Source organism: Patella vulgata, chromosome 8 (genome assembly GCF_932274485.2).
Source record: "Patella vulgata chromosome 8, xgPatVulg1.2, whole genome shotgun sequence".
NCBI classification, from domain to species: Eukaryota; Metazoa; Mollusca; class Gastropoda; family Patellidae; genus Patella; species Patella vulgata.
Window position 1 is genome coordinate 3,130,684 of NC_065886.2, and position 11,877 is coordinate 3,142,560.

The following is an 11,877-nucleotide window of genomic DNA, read 5'->3' on the forward strand; positions in this document are numbered from 1 at the left end:
GGGCAATGCAGGGATCGAACACCCGATCTCCAGTCTAGCGAGCCAGCGTCTTACCCACTTAGACACCGTGACCCTCGACAATAAAATGACGCTGGTCTTGTTACGTAGCTAATTCAACGAAAGATATTCCAGATATCTTTTTGAATACTGAACTAAACAGAACAAATTTGAACCGGCATTCCTATCAGAGAAATATCTTCACAATATGTTTATCTACAAGGGGATTCATATTGCTTCAAAGGAAGCACCGAGACCTAAGTTGCAAAATTAAAGATGCACTCGGAAACTTCGGTCGTGAGCTTCATATTGTTTGTTAAATTATTTAGAATATAAAGAAGACAGGAACGGTTTAGTTTAAATACGACTTTATTTTTACGAATATCCGTGCAATCATTGATATTTTTATTGTGAATAGAATTTGGTTGACATAAATCTTCTATGTAATTGCCTTTAGTTAATATATATTTTTCGTCGCCCAAGCTCAAACGATCGAAACGACCGCGGTATGTTTTCATTGCAACACGTGGTTGTCAAACTCTCTGTCAAAATTAAACACACCCGCAACAGCTTGATTGGTTTCGTCCAAACCATGTCAAATTCTCTGTCAAAATTAAACACACCCACAACAGCTTGATTGGTTTGGTCCAAGCCATGTTGTCTTCCAATTTGTAGAAAATATAAGTAAACACCTCAAATTTATCATGAGAGAACTTTTTTATTCATTGGAATATTTAATTGTGCAATGGATTTTATTTAACGGGGGTTGATTTGAAACACACAGGTAAGTTTATAATAACCAAAGTTAAATAGTTTGTTCATAATCGAAGAAATCCGTTTATAAAATCTGAAGTTTCAGACAGTAATATATTTATACAATATGGCGGTATAACTTATAATAAAATCAGTGGAGAAACCCCTCAATAGATTTTACAAATGTATAATCACAGACTACAATCTATAACACAAACAGCTGATATTATATTCACTCATAAACAATGACATGGACAAAAACTGTGGATTGAAATATTGAAAGCCATATAAATTCAATGTCTAACAAGTAATTCGGATGGATCGACCGTCCTTTCTTTTTTATTTGGTTCAGTACTGTAATGTATCGTACGATATGAAACGATGAATCTTATATATTCTTATAACATCCTTCACGGGTATGCCGAAAGTGAAAGTAGACAAAAGATTCATGTTTTGTCTAGTATGAAAGTTAGTTGTTTGCTTTTGGCCTCTTCCCAGGTTTATCTTTGGCTGGCTGGTTCTTGTCATAAAGCTGCAACAGGTGTTACACCAACACTGTAGTCCCTCTGTACTGAACTACAACAGACAGTAACAAATAAGTATACTCACTCTGCACTGAACTACAACAAAACAAACCAACAAAACTTAAAACTTATCTTTATTTTATCATTCTCTTAAAGATACATTCCCACGAAAATATTTATAGGGCAGTAAATGTAGAAAGTTTAGATACCTAATCTTATTAGACAAGTTCTGGCTTCCCTGAATAACATCCATGGGGCGTGAAAAAACAAAAATGTGAAGGTGTTCATCAAAGTCATTCTGTGGCAACCTAATGTGAGATCACTGAGAGAATTAAACGTCCAGTAGATCTAGCAGATTCCAGTAGCATGGATTAAAATGTTTAAGAGGGAATTGAAGAAAACATTTTAGTTCAAATATTTCATTAAATCACTCGATTTGTACGCGGAAATGCAAATTTAAAGAGGGGCTCACAACTAAATGTAAAACGTCAAATGTAATGTGTGAAATGACAAAGACAGATAAAACATTAGCTGTAATTAAACATGTAAATCTATAAACACAATAAGGAATCATAGTTGATTAGTCTAACTGGTAATTGTAATAAACAGGTCACAATTCTATGGAATACAATTACTGCTTATTACTGGGCAACGTTTCGACTAGGCTTCTCTAGTCATTATCAAACAATTATAAAATATAAAATATAACAATACTTGGTTAATGTTGACCAACCACAGATACCTTTTTAATTACATGTACATAAAGAAGACCTCACTTCAATTTGATTAAAATACAGGGGCCTGTTTCACGAAATTTTAACTAAGATAAAATCCAAATTTTAGTAATTTGATTGGATAATATTAGATTGATTTTAGTGCTCAGCCAATCAAAATTTAAGTATCTACTAAAATTTGGATTTTATCTTTAGTTAAAATTTCGTGAAACAGGGCCCAGATCTATATTTCGTTTCGCTTTCTTTATACTGGCCCACACTACATGAAGATCTGACCGGTTGTAGCGATGGGTCGCGTCAGAGGTCATACGAGCGGCTTTTGACCCTATGATGTCAGACATTTGACTTCCCAATCAGCATTGATGTTACTAATGGATTGCCCACAGTTCCGTGAAAAACAAGTCTAAAGCTCGCCGTAACAGACCGTTTCATTGGCTGATCCCTCACATTATTTAGAACACGTCAATGATAACAACTCTTCAAGATCCTAGTGTAGTAAAGACAAGTAAAACTAAATTTTGAACTATAAAAACGAAACGAAATAGGATATGTGTTTTAACCAGATTGACCTAACTTAGTTAGGGATTATAAAAGTTGAATGCTAGTACAGACCAATTCAATACAGACCAATTTACCTTAAATTAACACAAAGTGATTAATGGATAACACCATACAAAAAAAAGAAATTTCATTGGTATTATAAACGAACAATGTTGATATGTGCATGTTGATGTAAGGGATTCCACTTAAATACGAAATATCCTTAAAACAAAAACTGCGCAAATCATCAATTGTCCCCTGAAGACCGACTATTTAAATTAGTGAGTAGTATTCACACTGGATGCTATAGTGATTTGGAAAAGCAGGATTTGAACTATTAAGTGCATTGAATTTCAATAACAGCAGCAATGAAAAGCAAAATAATAGCCATTTGTTAATTATGATTTTTAATAATAATAATAATAATGATATTTGTATCGCGCAACTATTTAATCCACTAGGGAATGCACTAGGCGCTAGAATATGTTCTCACTTTGGAGTGTTAATGATAGTGACCAAATAGCCAAGTTTTCACTTTGGATTTAAAAACTGACACGAATTCACATTGTCGGATATTTTCTGGAAGTGCATTCCAAACAATTGATGTGCTATATCGAAAAGTTCTGGATCCAAATGATTTCAAATTATAGGCACGTACATCCAATAATAGTTTCCCTGCTGATCTTAATAATCGTTTAGAATTATAATCATTACAAAATTAGATAATTAATCTTGAATAGCGGTGAGAATATTGTTTACTATTAAATATTGATTAAATAGAATTAATTATGCTTAAGCGATTCAGCAAAGTTTTTAGTGCATGATCTGGTTACATCTGTGGTCGATAACCCGATCTCTTTTGATCGGTATTCCTGGTTGACCATTGAATAAACTATACAGAAAGTCCAGAGTTCATTTGTTAAAGTGATTACAAGAACGCGATAGATCCCCAGCGTGATTCATGAGGACACAGAAAATAATAGTGATGCAACGGGATTAATTTATTCTCAAATTATTTCCAAGTGAAAAAAATAAGAACTCAATAGCTCACCAAGTTCAAATACACACGAAACCGGTTAGACCTGACGAGAACACACCACAAGCTCAAACTATGTAAAAACAATCGATGAATGACGTGGATTGTTTTGATAGAAATTTTCAAAACATCGTGTCTACATTCCAGAAACTTGTAAAATTTTCTATATACAGCTGTCTACCTGTGAATGTGTATAAAAGACATGGATATCTCTGAATTATTTATTTACCTTTCTGATTTCTGTACTCTGTGTAGTCGTGAATCTGATAATTTACCAACATGCGATTTTTGCCGACAGTTGTTCTCTTGGTTGCTGTAGTTATGATTGTTGCTGATGCAGGTAGGAACGGTCGTCGTTGGCATAATCGTAATAATCGGCGTTATGGGAGACACAGAGGAACAGCGTTGAGAAACGTCAGCTGTCGAACAGTAATGAATGCGGGTGTTTGTGAGAGATGTTGTGGTAAGACATTTTTGTTTTTATCCATAATACTAAAACCACGAGAGTCCTGAAGTATTATGGTTGTCTTGCCACTTTCTGGAGGTGGTCAGATGATTCCCACTATTCTTAACACCTCAATGGTTTCTGGCGAGTCATGACCGATTCGGTGTTTCCTTTAGGAAATTAATGGCGGTCTGTCTTCATTTCGTCAACAATCCATGAGAGTTATCCACGAGAAAACATTTCAGGAGGGTTGTTTTGTTTTCAAGAGGCTTGTCACTGGAGAGTACAAAGTCAATAGGGATGCTCGACGTGCCGAATTAATAGAGTTGCAATTGAGTGACGTGGACTTTAGTCATGTGACAGCCCTGACGTGGTATAGGTAGAATCATGACGTAATTAAACAAATAAACTTTAATGGTTGGTTGATATATTTTTTTATACAGTCAAAGCATGCGTTGTAGCCGGACATCGCCCGTTTCACTCGATTGTCGCTATTTTTGGAATTGTTGAAATTCAATTCCTGAACGTTCAATCGAGTATCCTATTAGGTGTGTATCATCTTGGAAAGTCATGGTAAAACCAATTTATTTAAAGTTGCAATTTCAAATTTTCAAGTTATTTTTAAAATGTATTAAAATAAAGCCTTAAAATAGATGGTATCCATAAACTGTCCTACCTTGTTAAAGAATAATCCTATTAATCCTATAATTCGCTATTGCCAGCTGAGAAATTGGCAAAAATATCATTTTTAATTTCAAATTCCAACGTTGGAAAATGGCTGGCCCATGTTGTCAATTGCAAAACAGGGGAGGTAATTGTGTTGTTATTTCCTGTGTCATAGATTTTTAAGGGTGGGAAATAATGCCCATGATCGTATAATAGTGAGTTGATAACCTATTGAGCAAAAGACATAGAAATAATTATGTTTTGACTTTCTTAGAAAATTTGAAATTCTCGCTTTAAGTAGCTATCATGATCGAAGTTCATCCAGCTATTCTAAATTTTCTTTTTATATTTTAGATCCGTGTAGAAATGTCGAGTGTTGTGCGCCCCTAACGTGTGATATGGGAGTGTGTAATTGTAACGGCAATGTCTGTGGTGAGGATCAAACCTGCACTGGAACTAGCGATGGCGCTAGTTGTATAGACAGTAAGTACTTAGTGTGAAAGAGGGAGATGAAGTCATATCGGAATTAGCAGTGTGTTCCGGGTGCAAGGATTCTTTTGTGACGGGGGGGGGGGGGGGTGGCCGAATGGCTAGCACACGCGCGCTGTATCATACGGTCTGTCAATGTGTCGACTGGCGGGGTTTCGATTCCCAGGTTGTACGTGATAAGGAGTAGGGTCACCTGTCCAACTTCCTGGGGTTTCGCCGGGTCCTCCGGTTTCTTCCCACTGCTAAAGACCCCTACGCACAAGCGAATTATTGAAATAAAATTGAACCATGTGTTAGTCCCGAAATGACCTAGTTTGTGTCGAGTGGACGTTAAACCCCATTTCTCTCTCTCTCTCTCTCTCTCTCTTTGTTTTGTGACTATCATGGTGGAAGTTCATCAAGTTAAATTAAATTTTGAATTTCCTTTTTATATTTTAGATTGTAAAGACGAAGATTGTGCTGGGTCCCTAACGTGTGACGAGGGGGAGTGCAAATGTAACGGCACCGTCTGTGGAGCTGATCAAACCTGCACTGAAACTATTGATGATGCCTTTTGTAAAGACGGTAAGTACTGTTTGTGAAAACTAGGCCATTTCGGAACTAACATATTTGTTCAATTATATTTCAATGATTCGCTGGCGCGTAGAGATCTTTAGCTATGAGTGGACGCCGGGGAAATCACACGAAGTTGGACAGGCGACTCAACTCCTTGTTACGTACGTACAACTGTGTGATCGAAACCACGGCACTTGACTCTGACAAGGTGAAACCCCGCCGGAAAATCACGAGGCTTGTTTTTGGTTTCAAGAGAATTATCACAGTGTACAAAGTGTATATAAAATATTTCTTATCATGGGGGAAATTTACCCAGATAAGTGAAATTTTAAATTTTCTTGTATATTTTAGATTGTACAAACAACGACGATTGTGATTCCTACGAAATATGTGATGGGGGAGATTGTAAATGTGGTCGCAACGTCTGTACCCCTAGTCAAATGTGCCTACCTGAACGTGATGGTATAGGAGGTTTACTGTGTTATGTAAGTAATCTGTGTGACATGGCGAGAGAGAGGGGGGAGGGGGGCAGCAGGCAGGCAGACTCGACAATAGTGTTTCAGAGAAGGGATCAGTAAGCATATTCTCAAAAGACTTGTCACTGGACAGAACAAAGTCAGTGGGGATGCTCGACGTGCCGAATTGATAGGAGACAATACACATGGCTGTTTATCTTTAACCACTTTTACTTATAATATAAAATCTTTGAAAATGGTGGTATTATTTGAACTCCTTGAGAGTTTCTAAGATTACCGAAATAACCCCACCTTACTCTAGTGCTAAGCTACCCCAATAAGATATGAGGGATACGTTAAACAACCATTTTATTCTCTTTCAGAACTGAACAACATCGGAATTACAAACTTTACGACCAACACCAGCTAGCGTAGCTTCTGCAGCCAAACTGAATTCAAATTTACTTTACAATACTATCATGAAATAATATAAATAAATTTTAATGTTTGTCTCTTGTTTAATTATTTTACAATTCTTATGTCAAATTCAAACGTTTCTTTTCCGTGCACGTCAATGTATACACAGAATTTGAGTTTACTCCCTATCCGACCCAACGACTATGTGCGAAGTTGAGGTCACCGGGACTCGGTTTAATTTATGTATTGACATAATAATATCTAATTGTTAGAGCCAGCTAGCACACTAACCACGGGTTCGTTGCCGGTTTTGTTGTCCGACAAATTACTTGGGATTGCCCCTTTACACACCACAACTTTACTGTATATTAATTATGTTAATCTCAAAATGACCCACTTTGTGCCGAGTGAACTTTACCCTCCCCCCCTCCCTACCACCGTCCCTGCCTGTCCCTGACAAACTCCCATTTGTATTTGTTGGGTAAGTGGATTTTCCCGACTACTTTTAAGGCTTCTTGTACATGCATGTCAGTGGACCTTGTTTTTTCTGTCTTATCCCAAGGAATATTGGCACTGAGAAATGAAGATTGGAAAACAGAATACACTGTTTATTAATAGAAGAGAAATAAATTGTGGTTCAACACCCCATATGGTTTTAATTTTATTTACATAATTCGCTTGCGCGTAGGGGTCTTTAGCAGTGGGAGGAAATCGGAGGACCCGGAGAAAACCCACGAGGTTGGACAGGCGACCCTACTCCTTGCCACGTACAACCGGGCATTCGAAACCACTCCAGTCGACTCAATGACAGACTTTATGATACAGCGCGCGCACGCTAACCATTCAGCCATCCCCCCCCCCCCCCATGTCTAATTCGATTGTATTAAGTGTTATTTAGCAAAGGGGGAAACTGGAGACCCGGAAGAAATCCTGCGAGGCTGGACGATCGAGCTTACGCCTTGTTACGTACTAACTGGGAATCGAAACCACTCCACTTGACACAATGACAGACCTTATGATCTAAAGCGCACGCGTTGAAATATATTATAATAAAGTTGATATGCAGTTTATTAGAGTTTTTTAAATTTCATTTTCGTAGGAATAACTTAAATACTATCATTATTAAGACAGCTGTTTAAAATTTAGACTCAAGATGTTAGTTGGTTTTTTTTATGTTGAGTGAAGTCTGTATCACTACAGGGCCGGGACTGTACAGCACAGTGGACGCTTACGGCTAGCCAATGGGTCCATTAATTTGATGTTTGGGTGTCGATTTCTCTTGTGTGATTCTTTACACGTGACATTGTCCCGCTGCACTTGCTACTGGACACAGACCAACAATAATAGCCCCCCCCCCCCCCCGCACGACCACCCACGCGCATACATCGACCTCATATGGTATCCTACAAATTGATTTCCTAATTTAATTCCCCGATTCACCCAACTATCCCTCTCGTCACACGTACATACACTCCCCTAACCCTTTTGCACGCGCCATCGAGCCAATGATTGACGTAGCGTGATGAGACGTCACGTGTTAATGGTAGTCATCTTTTACAGAGACATTAGAAGACTTTCGTAATCCTCTGTGAAAAAGATCGCTACACATGGATTAGTATGCTAGTATCACGAGATTGTCATGGTTAACCTCATACAGGCTTTTGATCGAGTCGTTGTCATTAGTGGCTCCATCTGTAGTAGAAAATGTACTGTCCAACATAAATTTTGGGGAAAAGGACATGATTTATAATTTGATATGTTATATGTCTCCTCCATTGTCAAAATATTGTGAGAATAACAGGACATGGGGTCTAGGGCCAAGGATATATTCTATGGTCTAGATCAATTATGATAGGAAAATGTCCATATAAGGGTGGTTTTCGACGTCATTAGGCTTAGTAACCACTCATTATTGTTAATTACGTCATATTTGACCAATTAAATAATTAGTAGCGGAAATCTAGGCATATATAAGGATTTCAATAATTCGCTTGCGCGTAGGGGTCTTAAGCAGTGGGAGGAAACCGGAGGACCCGGTGAAAACCCACGAGGTTGGACAGGCTACCCTACTCCTTGCCACGTACAACCGGGGACTCGAAACCACACCAGTTGATTCAATGACAGACCTTATGATATAGCGCACACATGCTATCCATTCGGCCATCCAACCTTCCAGGCATTGAGAGATATATCATGTTGGGAGATACCGTTGAGGTTGAAGAGACACCGTCTGGATTCAGAATATCCCGTTAGGTAGTAGGTGAGCTATATGATATCAGCAAACCGTCAGTGAACTCGTTCTGCGAAATGGTGGAGTTGAGAGCGTAGAGAATGACTATTATTGTAATCTATGACCTAGTTTGTGTTGTGTTAAACCCCATTTCTCTAGCTCTCTGTATTTTTATTGCTACTTTTCCTAAAATCCAACTATTGAGAATAAAGATGAAATACAAATATCGGGCGATATTTAGATGAAAAGGTGTCATAGATTTTTAAACTTCCAAACCCAAACCTTCACGGTTACATGGTGATGAAAGTATCTTTAAACAAAATTGAGCAACGCCCAGGGTGATTGCGGGTTCTTTAAGACTAAGGTGCGTGTACGGAAGGTGTACGCCAGGTATAAGATTATGGTACCAAGAATACAGGTAAATAGAGCTGGATCGACGCCATGTTCCCATTATAGGAGGCAGACCACCATTAAATTTCACCATCTCGGTACCCACAAATTGTAGTTCGTCTATTTATAGCAATTCTCTCCCTGTCTCCTCTCTCCCCTTCTGCATGCCCATTTTTGTTGATTTTGTGGTCTAGAATGGACGAAGAGAGTTTAAATGAACATTTTCTGTCAGGTTTTGGTAAATATTCATGATTTTGAGGAGGAAGGATAACGGAGTTATCAGGTTGGCTAAGGTGATATGTACGGCAACTAGTTACATGTTTTTAGTATGCTTCTTCAAGTTTGTGTATCTCAAAATTTTGGTGGTCAACCTCATACAAATTTTAGTGCAAAGACATGACCATTTGTTCCTCTGTCTGTAGTGAAAAGCATTCAGCCCAACGAATATTTGGGGAAAAGTTGAAGGTGGGCAAAGAGGCCAGAATTAACATTGAAGTCAATGGGGAAATTAATGGTGGTCTGCCTCCATTAAGTTGATACTAGTTACCTCCCCTGTAACTTATGGATCGACACATGGCTTCTTTACAAATGGCAAGGGGCAATGTATATACGGATTAGAAATAAGAGAAGGCCGTAGCGCCGTTGTCCAGGCACAATTTCCCTTATAACACACTGCATTATATGTCCGTCTTCGTTGGCCCAGTTGGTGCAGAGGAGTTGGATGTCGAACCCCATTTCATTTGTATACAGAAAACAGTTGTTTTTGTCATCGGGATGGTTTATATCGAAATGACGGAATCTATTGACACCGAATTTATTTATGTCACAGTTGGTAATCAGTGGTGATGTGCAACATATGCCTGGTCACCCGACAATCTCGGGTTTCAATTCAATTGTTTTTCAGATAACTAGTATCATTATGTATAATAATCGTTGTGAAAATAAATCGGACAGAGTTCGATTTGACAGTTTTTTACGTATTTTTGAAACAGGTTTCAAAGTGTGTTGGTTCTATTATGCAAGGTCATTTTCGACGTTCCAAAGTAAAAGTTCGGTGCTAAGACCACCTAAAGATAAATTTTAAATGTTCCTATTATTTATTAGAACAGGGTTCGCTTTAGTTTTTATATTTTACGTTGACATTTTATTGCTTTAAATCTTCCTAGTGCTAAAACGGAAAATGTGACCTTTTGACCTCTGGGGTCACAAATGAAAGTGTGATTACTTTCAATCATTTTCAGCCTATTTTCATGATACAAGAATGACTGCGCATTCACTTTCAGTGCAAATGAACCCATTTCACCTTTGACCCCGAATATCTCGAAAACGTCCCAACGGCGGACTGATTACCACTCGGCATCGTATTCTACGCAAAATTTTACTCTAGAAAAGTTGGGTCTGGTTTTGTGCCCATTTGATGGACCCCCCCTCCGCATTGAGCCTCCGGTCTATAAGATGTAATGTACTTTATCCAAAACAAGACCCGGATTCACATTTTGATGACACGGCAATATGGTTGGCAAATATTTTTTTAACATAAACTGTTCCAACCAGACTTTTGTTTTGTGGGTATTGGTAGACCAGGGTGTATGATATAGTTGGATGAAAACAGATTTTATTGGGAGGGTGGCTGTCCTTGTGGCATTTATCCGTCGAGGATTTAATCTGTGTGTCCAGCACAATGCCACAATGCCACATATCGATACGATGCCGGGCGTTTTAAGGAATCTGAAACATTAGGGCATATTGAAATGTTTTTGTGACAATTCGCTAGCGCCGAAGGCGCGAAAGCCAAGACGGGGGTTCTGGGTAGACTCTCCCAGAAAATGTTAAATAATAGACCGCTGTGACGAGCTATTGCCAAATCTCGTATGCCAAGTTGGACCACATAGAAATCAGGCAAAATGAAATGGGGTTTAACATCCCACTTTTCTACATAAACAGGACTAATAGGGACGGTGGCTAATTGTGAACGAGTCAGGACTAATAGGGGCGGTGGCTACATGTGAACGGGTCAAGACTAATAGAGGCGGTGGCTAGTTGGGAACGGGTCAAGACTAATAGAGGCGGTGGCTAGTTGTGAACGGGTCAAGACTAATAGGGGCGGTGGCTACATGTGAACGGGTCAAGACTAATAGAGGCGGTGGCTAGTTGTGAACGGGTCAAGACTAATAGAGGCGGTGGCTAGTTGTGAACGGGTCAAGACTAATAGGGTCGGTGGCTAGTTGTGAACGGGTCAAGACTAATAGGGGCGGTGGCTAGTTGTGAACGGGTCAAGACTAATAGAGGCGGTGGCTAGTTGTGAACGGGTCAAGACTAATAGGGTCGGTGGCTAGTTGTGAACGGGTCAAGACTAATAGGGGCGGTGGCTAGTTGTGAACGGGTCAAGACTAATAGAGGCGGTGGCTAGTTGTGAACGGGTCAAGACTAATAGGGTCGGTGGCTAGTTGTGAACGGGTCAAGACTAATAGGGGCGGTGGCTAGTTGTGAACGGGTCAAGACTAATAGAGGCGGTGGCTAGTTTTGAACGAGTTATAAACAAGGCTAAAAGAGACGGTGGATAATTGTGAACTAGTCATAAACAGGGCTAACAGAGACGGTGGATAATTGTGAACGAGTCATTCAGGATAGTTGGTGGACGAGTCC

At 39.0% G+C, this 11,877-nt stretch overlaps 1 long non-coding RNA gene across 1 annotated transcript; it reads left to right on the forward strand.

The window, feature by feature from the left end:
* Positions 1-3,800: 3,800 nt before the first annotated feature.
* LOC126829474 (uncharacterized) lies at positions 3,801-6,716 on the forward strand. The gene is made up of 5 exons (XR_007683415.2): positions 3,801-4,047; positions 5,050-5,178; positions 5,623-5,748; positions 6,091-6,224; positions 6,578-6,716. It is a non-coding gene; the product is annotated as an uncharacterized LOC126829474 (long non-coding RNA).
* Positions 6,717-11,877: the final 5,161 nt, after the last annotated feature.